General features: G+C 41.5%; 1 protein-coding gene and 1 long non-coding RNA gene across 18 annotated transcripts in view; both read left to right on the top strand.

Moving 5' to 3' along the window:
- Positions 1-14,121, top strand: part of ARVCF (ARVCF delta catenin family member) — a 283,342-nt gene that overhangs the window by 140,379 nt on the left and 128,842 nt on the right. The gene's annotated exons all lie outside the window — the stretch shown is intronic.
- On the top strand, positions 1,424-6,735 carry LOC136020773 (uncharacterized). The gene is made up of 3 exons (XR_010615477.1): positions 1,424-1,508; positions 5,946-6,026; positions 6,678-6,735. It is a non-coding gene; the product is annotated as an uncharacterized LOC136020773 (long non-coding RNA).

Genomic DNA, 14,121 nt, shown 5'->3' with positions numbered 1-14,121 from the left:
GGCTTTGACCACCACTTCAGCTTAAAATGGGTAGGGTTTGTGTTATGGGTCTGAATACCTTGAAAATACTAATTTCCAGAGTAGAATCTGTTTCTAGTTAATATTTTAATGTTTTCTGTTAAGTATCTTTGTCTCATAGTTGGTTTATCTGGTCTAGTGTTTTGCTCTAGGTGTCTTTGGAGAACAGTCTTCATTACCTCTTGCATTTTTGCATAACGTCAACTCCATTACAGAAACCATGTAGTATTTTGGTTGTTCGGATGATGGCGATGATCAGACTTCATCTGTGGAACAATGTTTCCATTTATGAAGGGTCACTTTCAGTTTTAAGACTGTAACTGAAGTCCTCTCAAGGCTTTGGCTTTTTTAGGTAATAGCCACTGTTCACCTTTTCCAGAAAAATTGATCAGTGGTGTAATGTAAGTAGACAATACAAGAGAAGGGGCATGATATGGTGCATTCTTTATTGAGTGTTTATTTTTCCCTGAGCATAAATAGGATGTGGTATGTTTTGACACAGGAAGTAAGTAGTTTTGTATTGTTGTTACTACTTTATCAAGGATGAAGTAAGCTGTTGGGAGTTACCCTTCCTGAGCGCTGCTCCTCATGTAGAGTTTCTCACGTACCACAGAAAATCGGTAGCCTGTTTTATGGCTGTTTTCTGGTAAGATTTGAGTGCCCCTAGATCAAAGGAAACAAAAGTCCCTGGTTTTACCTTTGCACCTGCTGGCCGAGATGTAATATAGAAATGATGCAGTTCAGTACAGTGTCCTAAGTAATGGCATGGGTTGCTGCCACCTTTCCTGCTTCTTGCTTAGGAAATGCCTGTCCCTAGGTTGACAGGAATGTCAGGAACTCATAGCTAGAGCCTATAGCCTCCATCACATCTTTCCACGAATCTTGATTTGTCATGTACCTGTACCTGGAATATTTCCTGGGCGGGAGCTTTCCAGTGCTCTCTGGATGGTAAGCAAGTGCATTTTACTGCTTATGTGCTGTATGAAGTCCTGGAGAATTTGCTTTTGCCTGATTTCGGTCTGTTTAAGTGTAACAGCAAGGCATGCAAATAATGATAAGCTCTGACCTGGTGTTTCTTAGTAGGAATTGTCACTGCTGGCTTAGTCCTTCCGGGGGTTTTCTGGGCTGGGGTTTGGAGGAGGAAGGGAGCTCGCCCCTGGGCTTTGCCTGTGGGTCATTTTATGAATCACTATCTGAGGAAGTGTGTGATTCAGAAGAAAAGAAGCTAAATTTAGTTCTGTTACCTGCTCCTCTTTTGGTAATCTACTTTGTTTTGAAAAAGCAACAAAAAACCCACAAAAAAAAGTGTCCTTGTTTGAATTTTAAGCAAGGTGAATTAAAAAACCTGTAATCCTGTGTGTTTATACTCTTGTACAGCTGACTGGCTGCCTTAGCTGGGGTGGGGGCTCAATCAATTATTAAAGCATGGACTTGCTTGATTTTGTCCAGCTTCAGTGCAGAACACTGCCTGCTGACGTCGCTGACTGGAGGTAAGTGTCAGTGCTTTGTTCTCACCATCATGCCTCTTGTGTATGTTCCCTCAAACACCTAAAGGTTTCAGAATCTGTTAGTGTGTATGTATGTCTGTGTCTAAAACTGAATGTGTGTAATACTGCAAATATACTTTACAGGGGCTGTACCATAGAATTTGTAATGTGTCCCTTTGTTTTTCGTTTGGTTTTCTCTTCTGGTTTGATTTGGTTTTCTCTTAATCTTTCTTTCTTTCTTTCCTCCATCACAGATACACGTAGACTAAAGGTCTGGGGGGAAAAAAAGTTGTTTATGTGCTGCCTATTGTTCAGTCAAAGTGTGTGTTATCAATGGTCATGTGCTTTGCTTAAATATTTTATAAGATCAGTGTGTAGTACTCCAGCCCTGCCTTCTTTCTGTTGTTTGTGTTTCCACTTACACCTGGTTAGTAATGTAGACAGGATTTAAATGTGTAATCTCTTAGTAGATACTTGATTTCAGACGTGCTTTGTTCTGAAAGTTCCCTTTTGTTGTGCTAGAATGACAGTTTTGAGTAGTAAGAAACTTTTTTCCCTCCATATCCTGACTATACAATGCTGAAGTAATCTTGTATCTGTAAACAATGGTGTCTCCTGTCCCCTTATGCCTCCAGTGTGAGGCAGAAGCCATACAGGTTCATGCCAGTAGGATAAAATACGGCAGCAGGTTTTAGACACTGTGTCAACTTGAGTCCTGTTGCAGGTGGATGAGGAGTACATCCTGTGAAAGGACTGTGCGGCAATCAGGGCATGGTATTAATGTTTTGGGCAGACAACCACAGAACTGGACTCCAGCACTCAACAATAACAAAACACTCCAAAAGAAATGTAAGAAACCAGATAGGGGAACTGAGCTCGATTGCACTTGCAGTTTGAATAGGGCAGATCCAGCAGCGAGCACCTTTGTAACACCACACAGAGGTGGGTGCTCCACTGAACAGGGGAGCTTTGTTCCCTTTGCTCTGCACAGGGAACAAAGTGCAGGTGCCATTCACCTCCTTTTAAAGACAGTGGTTTCTATTCCATTAAATGGTTTTATTACAACTGCTGTTCTCAGCAAAACAGTTTTGATGGTACTGAGCTTGGACAACTCCCTTGCTTTTGTTCCTGGGAGTTCAGAGCACTGCCCCTTCTAGGATCAGGCCACAGAGCAGGAGAAAAAAGAAATGCCAAGGAAAAGGAAAAAGGAGAGAGCTGTTGGAATGAATCTTTTCCTGGCCCTGGGTGGAGGGCGGTCTGTGTGCTTGCTTCTGCCTGCTCCTGAGTGCAACGCCGTGGAGCTGCAACTGCGCTTTTGGTGCTTCTGGTCTGACAGAAGGAGGTATTCATCTCTCTGCAGAGGGTCTGCTTTCCATGTTTTCTGCTAAAGGTTCAAATCAGGTGTTACAGGAACGTGCAGGAGCTTTGTCACAAAATGGACCATCAGCAGGCTCAGTAGATGCTAAGATTCCCGAGTACAGATCCATAGAGGCTGAATTTGCGAGCAATAGCGATTATCCATGATAATTACTTTGTTGTTGTTGTTGAGTTTCCTTCTTATTTGGGCAGAACTACTTGTTACTGTGTTAGGGTCATTACCCTGAGGGCAAGTGAAAGCAGCTTATTGATTGGGTTCAAGCCCCGGAGTTTCGCTGTCTGGAAGCATTGGTTTCTGCCTTCTGCCCATCCAGGCAGATACAGTGGAATGGATTTTTCATTCTTTGCTTAACCAAAGTTCTTTTCGGAGCATCGTTATCTTTGAAGGCAATTTAATTTACAGGAAACATATTCAGCTTCTTGCAGTGCATGTATCGAGAAAATTGGAGTAGGTAATTAATCTGAGGAACTGGAAATTAATTGGGAGTTAAATGGTTGTTTTAAAGATGTGCTAAATAATCACCATTTTACTATATTTAGCCGTCTATTGAAGTAATACAAGATCTAGAGAAGTAAACCTCTATAGCCTGGTAGTCCTTGTTTTTGAGGGTCAATACAATACAAAGAGCCAAATATTTCTTCTTTTAACTCCCTGGGCTTCTGTTAAGTGCAGAAAGCTGTCAGCTGTCAAGAAAAATTGGGAGCTACTGGATTCCTGGCTTGTTGTAATAGGCTTTTGGAAATTTCAGCTTGCTTTGTAGTTTTCCAGAGCTGGAAGTCATCCACATGAGTACTCCATAGCACCGGGCCTGGAGGCTCTGCTGTTCCTTGGGGTTCAGTGATGGCACCCTTCAGGTGCCTCTACTATGCCTCCTCCTGAGATGTCTTTGGAAAGCAACCAGAGCAGTAGCAGTAGCTACATCTGGGCTCTCCCTTAAGGGGTAAAATAGAATGATGAAGCATTTGCAGAGTTTCCTTAGTTTTCTGTTGGACTTTGCAATAGATACCCAGTGGTAAGGACCACCATTTGGCATGCTTTGAAATCACTACTGAGTGGAAAAGGTGATGTTGGAAGCAGGCAACGGACATAGTAATGATGTTTAGGGTGTTTTGTGGAATGAAATTTTCACAAAAATGGGAAAATTCCTTTTTGCTTGATATTGCATTATCTTTGCACTCCAAAAACTCTTGTAGGTGGCTTAAATGCTGCAAACTGTCAGACTAGATCCAGTCTCTGGGTTAATGTCGGGGTTTTTGGCTTTGGGGGCCAGTGAGTTCCTACCAGAAAAAGAGTAGGAAGCTTTTAAAAGAAGGGTGCTGGTGGCAGAGCAGGTTATTTTTGATGGTGCTGAGTTGAACTTTCAGCCATCTGGTGATAATGGTGCCACTCTTGAATTGAGTCTTTACTTGCTAGAGAAGTTTAATTGAAATGTGATGAATGAAGATTGTGTGCAATTTATCAGTTGCATTTTTGTGTCTGACAATAACAAGGATCAGTTCAGTGAGAAGCACATTAGAGCATACTGTGGCTACTGATTTAGAATCTAATTGAGGGCCTTCTCTCTCATGAAGTGGCTGTAAATGTCACCATATAATAATATGGTGCGATGTGCCAATACCATGGAGACAGCCTGTTAGAAATTATATGGAATTAATTCTAGACAACAATAATGTAAAGGTTAAACAAACCCAGAAGTGTGATAGCAGATACTTGTATGGTATTAAGAATATATTGCAGATGTAAAGAATGTACATGAGAACATGTCTCTTAACCTGTAGCTGGGACTGTTTGATTAAAGGCCCCTGATTTAAGGGGGTTGACTTGCAGGATGGGAACTTCAGCAACCTGTTCTCTAAATAAGTCAGGTCACATAGGCAGAACCCAGAGAGGGTTTATAATGATGATTGATGATGAGCTGGATTTTAAGAAGCTTTTTAAAAGAGAGATTTTGGAGTGCATGTTTGTATGGTTTGGCTTCTTAAAGCAATCATGTTAGTGAGATCACAGCAGTCTGAAGGTGTGCAAAGGCAGCTTTGCTAGGCCATCTGATACAGCTGGGGAGATGAGAAAGACTGGGCAGGCTTTAAGAGCATCTCTGCTTTGACATCTCCGCTTCTCTGGTCAACTGCTAAAGATAATTTTGAAAGATCCTTTGGCAGTTTCACCCAAGGGAATGATTTCTTGAGGGATTGTCAACACTTTGTTACTGAGATAAAGGTAAGCGTATTACAGTTTCTGGATGCTGCGCTCTGCAATGAAGAAATAAGGGAATGTAACTTTGGGGTTATCTGAGTGAAAAACCTCAGTACTTCTGATGTTTGAGAAGTCTGACTTCCAGACCATATCTGAAAGTTTGTAGAAAGAGTAGAGATATGCTCTGAACTGTTTGGAGCAGGTATTTAAGTGAATTTCTTGTTTAAAACTGCATCACCTCAAATTATGACATATTAATGAAATTATTTGGGCGTGTTGTGAATTGAGTGTAGGTATCTGGAACACAAACTGTGCTGAAGTGTTCCAGTCTTATTTTTATATCTGTATTTGCTTGTCTGATGAGCAACAGGAAACTCATGGTCTTCTGTGTCATGGTAAGAAAGCAGTGCTGACTGGAGGCTGTTGATTTAGCCCCAAGTTAAGATGATCTTTACTATGCATGCATTTATAGCTGCTGCAGACTTGTGTGTGGGGGAAGCAATTCAGAAAGGCTTTGAGGTGGTTTTTTTTATTCCTGTTGGCTTGCTTTATGTGGGAGTGTCTAGAGAGGAACTGGGATGCACATTTATAATTTCAAAACACTGGGATGTGTTTTGGTGGCTAAAATGGAACAACAGAATTACCAAGTGGTTGAGGTTGGAAGGGACCTCTGGAGGTCACCTGGCCCAACTTGCCTTCTCAAGCAGGACCACCTAGAGTTGGTTGCCCAGGAACAGGTTCAGATGGCTTTTAATTATCTCCGAGGATGGAGACTCTGCAACCTCCCTAGGTAATCTGTGCCAGTGCTCAGCTGCCCTTGCAGTGGAAAAGTGTTTGCTGATGTTCAGACAGGACTTTCTGTATTTCAGTTTTTGTCCATTGCCTCTCTTCCTGTCACTGGGCACAACTAGAAGGAGCCTGGCTTCACTGCGCCTCCAACCTCCCTTCAGGTATTTATTCATATTGGTAAGATCCCCTCTGATCCTTCTCTTCTCCAGGCAGGCTCCTATTCCATTTGGTGTCCACCAGGACCCCGCATCCTTTTCTGTGAAGCCGCTTTCCAGCTGGGTACCCCCACTGTGTCCTGGTGCCTGGGGCTGTGACTTCTCAGATGCAGGACTTTGCATTTCCCCTTAGTGAATTGAAAGTGAAACCTGAAGTGAAACTTGAAGTGAAAACACTTTGTCATATCAATAGATACTGGTTTTAAACAGTAATCTTTGGTCTGAAATCTTGGGAGATGATGGTGTGAGCATGCCAAAATGCGGAAACATTCCTGGTATAACCTGGTGCATACCTTAAGCTCAGTTGTTGCTGTTAAAACCACTCAGCTGCATTAGATGGGCTTGTGTTTGTTTCATGCAGCTTGGAACAAAGCGAATACTGATTTTGATGGTATCTGGTTTGTTTCCAGAACCCCTCTGTTCAGGTGACCAGCTCTAAGGAGATAAGTTGCAACGTATATCCTGTTCAGCTTTCAGGAGATGTTATAGTTCACTGCTCCCTGTTGTCTTTTCAAGAAAGCTGCTTATGGTTTCTGTTTGAACGTTGTTTGTTCAGGGAAATCTAATGTAAATAATTTGATTGTGAAATACGCTTAGGTTTTTGGTCTGTAGTTCCTGACGCAGTTACAAGGATCTTCAAGGGAAACTGCAAATCACCGTACTTCGAGGATCCTGAGAATGCCTTCATTTCTGCATTTTGGAACTTCTTCAGTTACAGAAAAGGACCAAAAGTTTGAACACTGTATAAAAAGAAATATGGATGAGTGGGGCTTGAACCACTGAGCTCAGATCCTCTGAATGGTAGGTAGGTAGGTGTGTGTCTGTTTGCAAGCCTTGAGGGGCTTCCTAGTTAGCAAAAAGAAATAAGCACCTCCAGGATCTAATTAATCTCTCTCTTCTGAGGCTTTGTGCATCCTGAAGGCTTGCCGTTGCTGGAAGGGGCTGCCTGTGCTGCTCATCTCTTGCAACCCCACAGGGCACAACAGCCCTGGTGTTGCTTTTTGTTTTTCTTCCCTGCATGGTATGAATGGGGAGAGAATATGAGTAATTCAGGGGCATGTGAAACTTCAGTTGCTGTTCGTGGGTACGGGGAAGAGCAGCAAGGTAGGAAGACTAAATTCCTAAATTGGAAACACTATGGGAGATACATTTTTAATTCTAATTTCTTGCAGGACATTGGCAATTATTTCTAGTCCATCAGAATAAGAAACAGATTCTTCGGACTCCCAGGGAGAAGGTGTGAAATGGAGACATCCTTCTCATGTGTCACTTTTTCATCTTGTTGCAAATAAAATAAAACTGCATACTTGATAAGGTTTATGCTTCACTCTTGGTCATTAAGTCTAATCATTGAGTGACTTCTGTGAAGGTGGATGTCATCAGTGCCTCAAAGTTTAATGTGACTTTTTTTCTTCTTTGAATATTGATAACCAGCATGTGCCCGTGTGAGGATTCCTTCCCTACCAGATTTAAATGGAACGTTTTACATATTCTGTCAAGAATTATAAAAAGATTTGTGAATCTGGATTCACTTGTTTGAAAGCAGAGTGGAAACCACAGTTGTGAGGTGCAGTTGGAAGCAAAGACAGAAAATTCAAGCTAAGTGCTACGTTTAGTGACAGTAAGAATTAAGGAGATCAGTCTTGAGTTTTCAGGTCTGAAGCAGTGTTACTGACATGAGGAGTTTGATTCAGATCTGTAAGCGTGATGATTTAAGGCCAAATGCTGGTTCGGTTTATTCTTGTACAGTGGCAGTGTATCCTTATCATAGGATAAAACATTGCATTGTACCTGCCTGCTAGGATTTCTGTCAGACTTTGAGTGAGAAAGGGATGGTGGTTGTTTTAAGCAAGAAGTTCCCAAGTCACATATTTTTGTTGCATCTCTAATGGTTTTGGGCATCTGTCGTATTGAGCTTGTTTTGTCCTCACCAGGCTGTTCCCTGGCCCATCTCCTCAGTGGGCTTTAATGAGTTCTCGCTGGAGTTTAGGGCCATTCCAGGCCTACCAGTAGGAGTTCAGGCTGGAAACCCTTAACTCCATGTGAATGATCAGTCTTCCTTTCTGCTCGGAAATGTCTCAAATTAACTAAAGCTGAAATTGGATCAGAATTGCTGTAAGCTGACAGAGGTGGGATGCAGTTCTCTTCTCATTAGTACTTTTACTTGGCCGTTACTATGGAAGGTGGAAAGGAACAGTAGCAAGATCTTTTTAGATAACCTGAAATTGCGATAAGGATAAAATACAAGAGTTCAGTAATAGCACGAAAATGGAAGGCATCTGCTGTAGTGGGTGCACTGTCTGTGCTAGCTGCATAGCTTAGTATCTGGAAGTCTTTGACTTTTCCCATTTGCCTGTTTTTGATTCTGTTCTTCCCAGAATAGGTGTTTGTGTGAGCCTCATGAGCCATAAGTCAGAGCAGTGGTTTGTAGGGCACTGTAGAGAAGGCTGGGCATAGTTGTGTACCGTTATTTTGCTGAATGTGGTCAGTGATGGATACAAGTTCTGTGTGTGGGTCTCCGAGTTACCCATTTTGGCATTTTTATGCTGTAAATTTCATTGAAGATGAAGCCTCAGTTGATGGTAATGTCTGCTCTAGCAGGTCTGAGATGAAGATGGGATGCAGTTGTATCAGAAGGACATAAATTAAGTTCCTAGGATCTACTTTTATTCGATAAATGACAAATGGAGTGATAGGAGAGCCTTGAAGACCGGTTTTAAAAGCTTTTACAAGTAAGAGAGGTCAATTGATTGTACTACATCTAGAAAAACTTTGCTGTTTTGGTTCAGAAAGTGATAAGTTTAGTTGTAACTGTTGTAAACTTCCAAAGCTGACTGTTGCCAATGGAGAATGCAGTGCTGGAGGGGCATATTTGCAGAGGGAGTTGTTGTACAGTAATTGCAGGACAAACATTTAGTAGTTCAGCAGTGCGGTTGAGTACATGCCAGCTTTTAATTGTGGTATGTGGATCCCGCTGGTGTTTCCAGAGGCATTTGGAATGGCAGCAAACTACTTAGCCAAGTGCAGGAGTATCATTGCTGGGGAAACACTGCCTATGAAATGTCCAAGTTTTAAGGGAATGGAAAGGGTATCTTTTTTTGTCTTCCTTTAAATGTGACACATGCCAATCAAGTAGAGAAATGCTGAGACTTTTTTTACCTTTTCCTGGAATTGATGTGAGATTTCCATTCCAGTGGTTTTGGGTAATTCCAACTCCTTGTTTCTCATCTGCCATGAAGCGGGTATTGCAAGATGTTGTAGCAGTGAGGTATGCTCACTGCTGGTGTGTAGCTGTACCATGGCTTTTGGAATTGGCATTGTTACTGCCTGGATAAGTATCTTTGCTTTTCCTTCTTGTGCTTGGAAGGTCTACAAAGAACATTTAGAATGTCCTGTGCCATAAGGCTCCCTAGTTTTATTTATTTTTCTAGGGAAAGAATCTGAAGAAAGGACCCTTGGCTGTCAGAGCTGTTCTTCCTCTCTCTGCCTTCCATGTTCTATGCCTTGTTTTTATTAAATGGAAGAAAAAGTAAAAAAGCCCGTACACACTTAAGGGTAGAGCTCTGCTAGCTGCTGAGAGTCAGTACAAGCTCTAAGAGCCTATCCTCAGGCTGAAGAAAGGTTTGGTACTGGCTCTTGCCTTGGGAAACTTGGCTTCTGTGTGTTACTTACACACAGAAAAGCCTGTTAGCACGGCTGCAGGGAACTAATTCAGCTGCTGTTGAGGCAGCTTGTCCCCTGGAGCCTTGTGTGTTTCTTGACTACCTCTGTGAGAAGAGAATATCAGGAAGAAGTTACTCCCTGAAGTTTGGGATAAGTTAACCAAAACCTGCTCTTCTTTTCCAGTGAGTGATGTGATTTTTCAAGACTTCTGTGTGCAAAATCTGAACTGGTACAAGTACTGAGCCTGCAGATTTGTATCCTAGAAATCTTAGGTCATAAAGTAGCAATATGAAGAGAAAAGGTATATTTGGACATTGTGTGTTGTCATTCCCCATTCAGGGTCTAGTCCAGGAGAGGTGTGCCCCCTATTCACTCCTCCTTCATGTTATCTCTGGAGACTCATGTTATTTGCCTCTGCTGGAGTCTCTTCAGCTGGGCACATTCCTCCCAGAGCAGAGAGGACAAGGAGCTATAGGAGTTTCTTGTTATTTCATTATAATGATTAATTTCTGTCCCCTTCCCTGTAGGGAGGCAAGTGGACAGTCTGTGGGCAGGTTAAAGTGCCTGAACATTTTGCCAAAGTAAAGAATACTTGCCCTGTGTAGGCTTAGATGAAAGCAGGCGATGTGCCAGGAAGCATGCACGGCTCTAGGGCTGCAGATTGAACCTTTAGCTTTATCTGTTGCCAGCTACAGTGATGCGTACAGATGCTTATCCCTGTGTATTCACTAGGTGGTAAGAGACATGGCAAGTGAAACATATGTAGGAAACATTGCCCATAAAGTACAGATGTAAAGAGTTTTTGCATGTACATAGAATGTCTAACCTGGTTCTGCTGGGTAGTAAAAAATGAAATGTTTCAGTGCAGCAAGGCCTCTTACCTGCTTTCTCCAAATCCATGTCTCCTTGGCACATTAAAAAATAAATAAATAAAATCCTCTGCTCATCTTCTCCCAACCATCAGGCTTTCCTTGTATCCCTCAGAATTTTTCCTGTCTTTTGACTTAACCTTATTCTGCTCCTCCTTCATCTGTTCTTCCCTTAGACTTCTGCTTCTTTCCTCAGGTTGCCTTGGTATATGCTGGGTCTTGGGCCTTGCTTGTGTCTTTGGCCAGTCACATCTGGTTACTGTTCATGGCTTGCTTTCTCCTTCCTCCCAGGACATAAGAAGGCTCCATGATTCCTTGCTGAAGTAAGGAGAGGGCAAATCCTTGGTTACTTGAAGGGTACAGGTTGAAATTGTGTGCAGAGATGTGAATGCTGTAGAAATTGTCGGTAAACAAGCTAACCCTGCAAGCAGATTCTGACAGTTCCTCGTGGCTTGTCAGGGAGCTTTTGCAGGTGACTTCCTCTGTTCCCAGGCTGATGTTGAGGCACCTTTTCCCTGGAGCCTAGTCGGGGTCTTTTATGGGTCTCAGTCTTCTTCCTCTGCTGACTGTTGGGAGGAAACCTTGACCACCTAAGACCTGTGGAGGGAACTGGTTTGTAGAGGGGGTTATGAAAGGAGAGGTTACTCGTCTGAAATGGATTCTTTGTCACTAAAAAGCTGTCAGTAGCCCCTTATGAAAGAGGATAATTTGTTGTATCTGCAAGACATTGGGGGAAACATGACTGCCTCAGGGTTGTATGATGGAGTGGTGTTTCTGGAAGTCTGACAAAGGTAGTTATTTGATTAGAAACTCTCTATAAATCTTTTAAGTTAGATTAACCTTACTGATCAGTGCATTTCAAGTTTGCATTGCTCTTCTCTATGTACCTGGTGTTCCAAAAAAATGAAGATAAAAATGTGTGTGTGTGTGTTTAGGCTGAGTTTGACTGCTCACTGTCAAATCTGGGCTACATCCTATCCATTTTCTTAGTGGTGCCGAGAGAGTGGCCGCACGAAGAAGGGAGTCATTGCTCACCTGCAAGTCTCTTCTAAAATTGATTTGTTAGCTTCTAAAAAGAGAGGGAGGGGAAGAGAGGGAAACACTTACCAAACATCCTCAGCTTGTTGCAAACAGAAAGCATTATTTACTTCATATAAACCCCTTTTCTGTTTATTGCATAATTTCTCATAATGTCTATTTGTTTATTAAAAGAAAAAAGGGGGGTCTGTGCAAAAATAACCTTTCAAAGAAAGTGGCATTAGTGAATAATTTTCTCCCAGTTATGATATTCTAGATTACTTCAAGGATGTGTCCTCAATATTGAATTTTGGGTCTGTGTAATAAACTTTTATTGATTGTTTGAAATGGATTGGTTAGGGTGCTGTTCTCTGGGTAATGGCATGTCAGCGTGCTACATATCCAAATGCTCTTGGCTAGGACTGAATGGAAGTTAGTCAAGTGAGAATTTCCCAATGACACTAGAGCCTGAAAATTGGCGTTGTGTGGTTACAATGCATCAACTTTACTGGAATATAACAAAAGGACTGTGTTCTTCTCAGTTGAAAGAAGAAAAGGGGAAAAAAGGAGGCAGATTTGATTTTTGGCATATTTTACATAGGTGATTCAGAAACTTGAGATTTTTTACAGAAAGGCTATCGAAGTAGCCTTTTGAAATCCTTGTGATGAGTAATTCTTACATGGCATTAATAGTTAGTATTAATCCCTATGACCACACAAAAACATTCCTGGAACAATGCTACTTCCGCAGTGATGAGAAAGCCTGGGACAGGCCTCATCTGTACAAAAGATAAATGGGTACCAAAGAAAAAGTTAGGAAGAACTTTTAATAAGATCAAGACACAGGAAGAAAAGATTAAAAGATTTGTAGAAAAGAGTTTTGCCTGTTTTGTAATCAAAACCATGTAGGATATAGCCAGAAGACGCAAATCAGGTTCCCAAGACAGTGCAGCAGTTGCAGTGGAGTGTTTTGGTTCAAGAAAAAAAATGTAGAGAAGTGGGAATTCCTTATGGGAGAGAAATCCAGTGAGTATAAACTATTACTTCTCCATCTAACCTGAGGGCAAAGAGATATAATTCAATAACCAGCGTCTGGTACAGGGTGTGTGGCAGCCAATTATAGAGTCCAGGTCTGAGCTCCTGTTAATTGTCTCTGACTCTCTAAGTTTTGCTGGCTTTTACCATTATTACATGCTCTTGAGAAATATTTGCTTTCTTCATTGCCTTTTAGATATCTTTGGCATTATAGTTGCTTGCAGACCTTAAATAACTTCGATATATAGTTTAAGACTAAAAACATAAAGTCCTGATTCCCAGAAAGACTGAATGACTCTAAAAAGAAACTGGGAAGCTTTCTCCTTCATCAAGATGGTCAGCTATTTAGAACACTCAGCATTTTCTTTTGTCACATCATTTCCATATGCATATGTTTTCTATATGTAAAAATAAAAAACAACCCCAGACTGTAGTTGAGAGGTATCCTGGGAATTTTGGGACTGCATTTTTGTCATTCTGTGAGATGGTGACAACACCAGCCCTTGCTGTTCTGCAGGCAGAAGCAGAAAACCAGGACAGGTGAAGTATCTGAACCTGGCCTGTCTTTCAGCAGGCTTTGCTATTGCATTACATCTGCTTACATCTCTGGAAGGGTAGGTATTAGTGTTTATATAGTTAACTGTAGCATTTGTACCTCTTCAGGATCACTTTGGGTAGATATAAATGACCATTCCAGGAGCAGTAATGGTGAGAATTGGGAAAAGTCTGGAAGGATCTTTGTGCATGATAGTTTCTCACAGATGCTAAGAAGAAAACATTAAAACCTTCTGAAGGTTCAAGTGCTTACTGACTGTCAATGCTGTGTTCTGGTTTTAATCTTCTGTTTCAGAATTAGTTGGTGGGTGGAATTCTGTAATTTACTCAGGTCAAAATGCTCTGATTGTACCTGTACATTTATTGTAATCTTTAAAGAGGAAAAAAGCCGTAAACAACTTTTTTAAAACAACAGATGTGTTTTGAAGTATACCTATGTAGTTTGCAAGAGAAACCGCTCTTTGGGAACAGGAGTAAAGTATGTCATAAAGGAGTGAAATATTGACAGGTTTGGGAGTTTCTTTCTTAATTACATTTTTTTAATGGAGTGAAGAACTGTGTGGTTTTGGCTTCAGTCAGTTAGTGCCGAGCTCTTCACGTTTCTGATTATATTGATTCTTCTAATGTACGTCTTAATCTGCTTTTGTCATGCTGTTTGATTCCTGTGTTTTCCTGCAACCAGCTCTGATTACTGAGTAGGTACAAATGACAGTGGGATTCCCTGCTGTCCGCAGGCTTTCTTCTAACAAGCTGGTTTTTTTCTGGAGTAAATGCCTCTTCTTCACTAGGTCAGGAAAGGTTTTGCAATACCTGTTCTGATACTTCATGACCAGCCACTTCTGCTGCTGCTTCTGAAATCTGGAAACCAGCATCTGATCACATGAGCATCACACAGTGTTTTC

This window comes from Lathamus discolor, chromosome 12, assembly GCF_037157495.1.
Source record: "Lathamus discolor isolate bLatDis1 chromosome 12, bLatDis1.hap1, whole genome shotgun sequence".
Taxonomy (NCBI): Eukaryota; Metazoa; Chordata; class Aves; order Psittaciformes; family Psittacidae; genus Lathamus; species Lathamus discolor.
The sequence above is the reverse complement of the archived record's forward strand: the minus strand, read 5'-3'. Positions and strand labels throughout refer to the sequence as shown.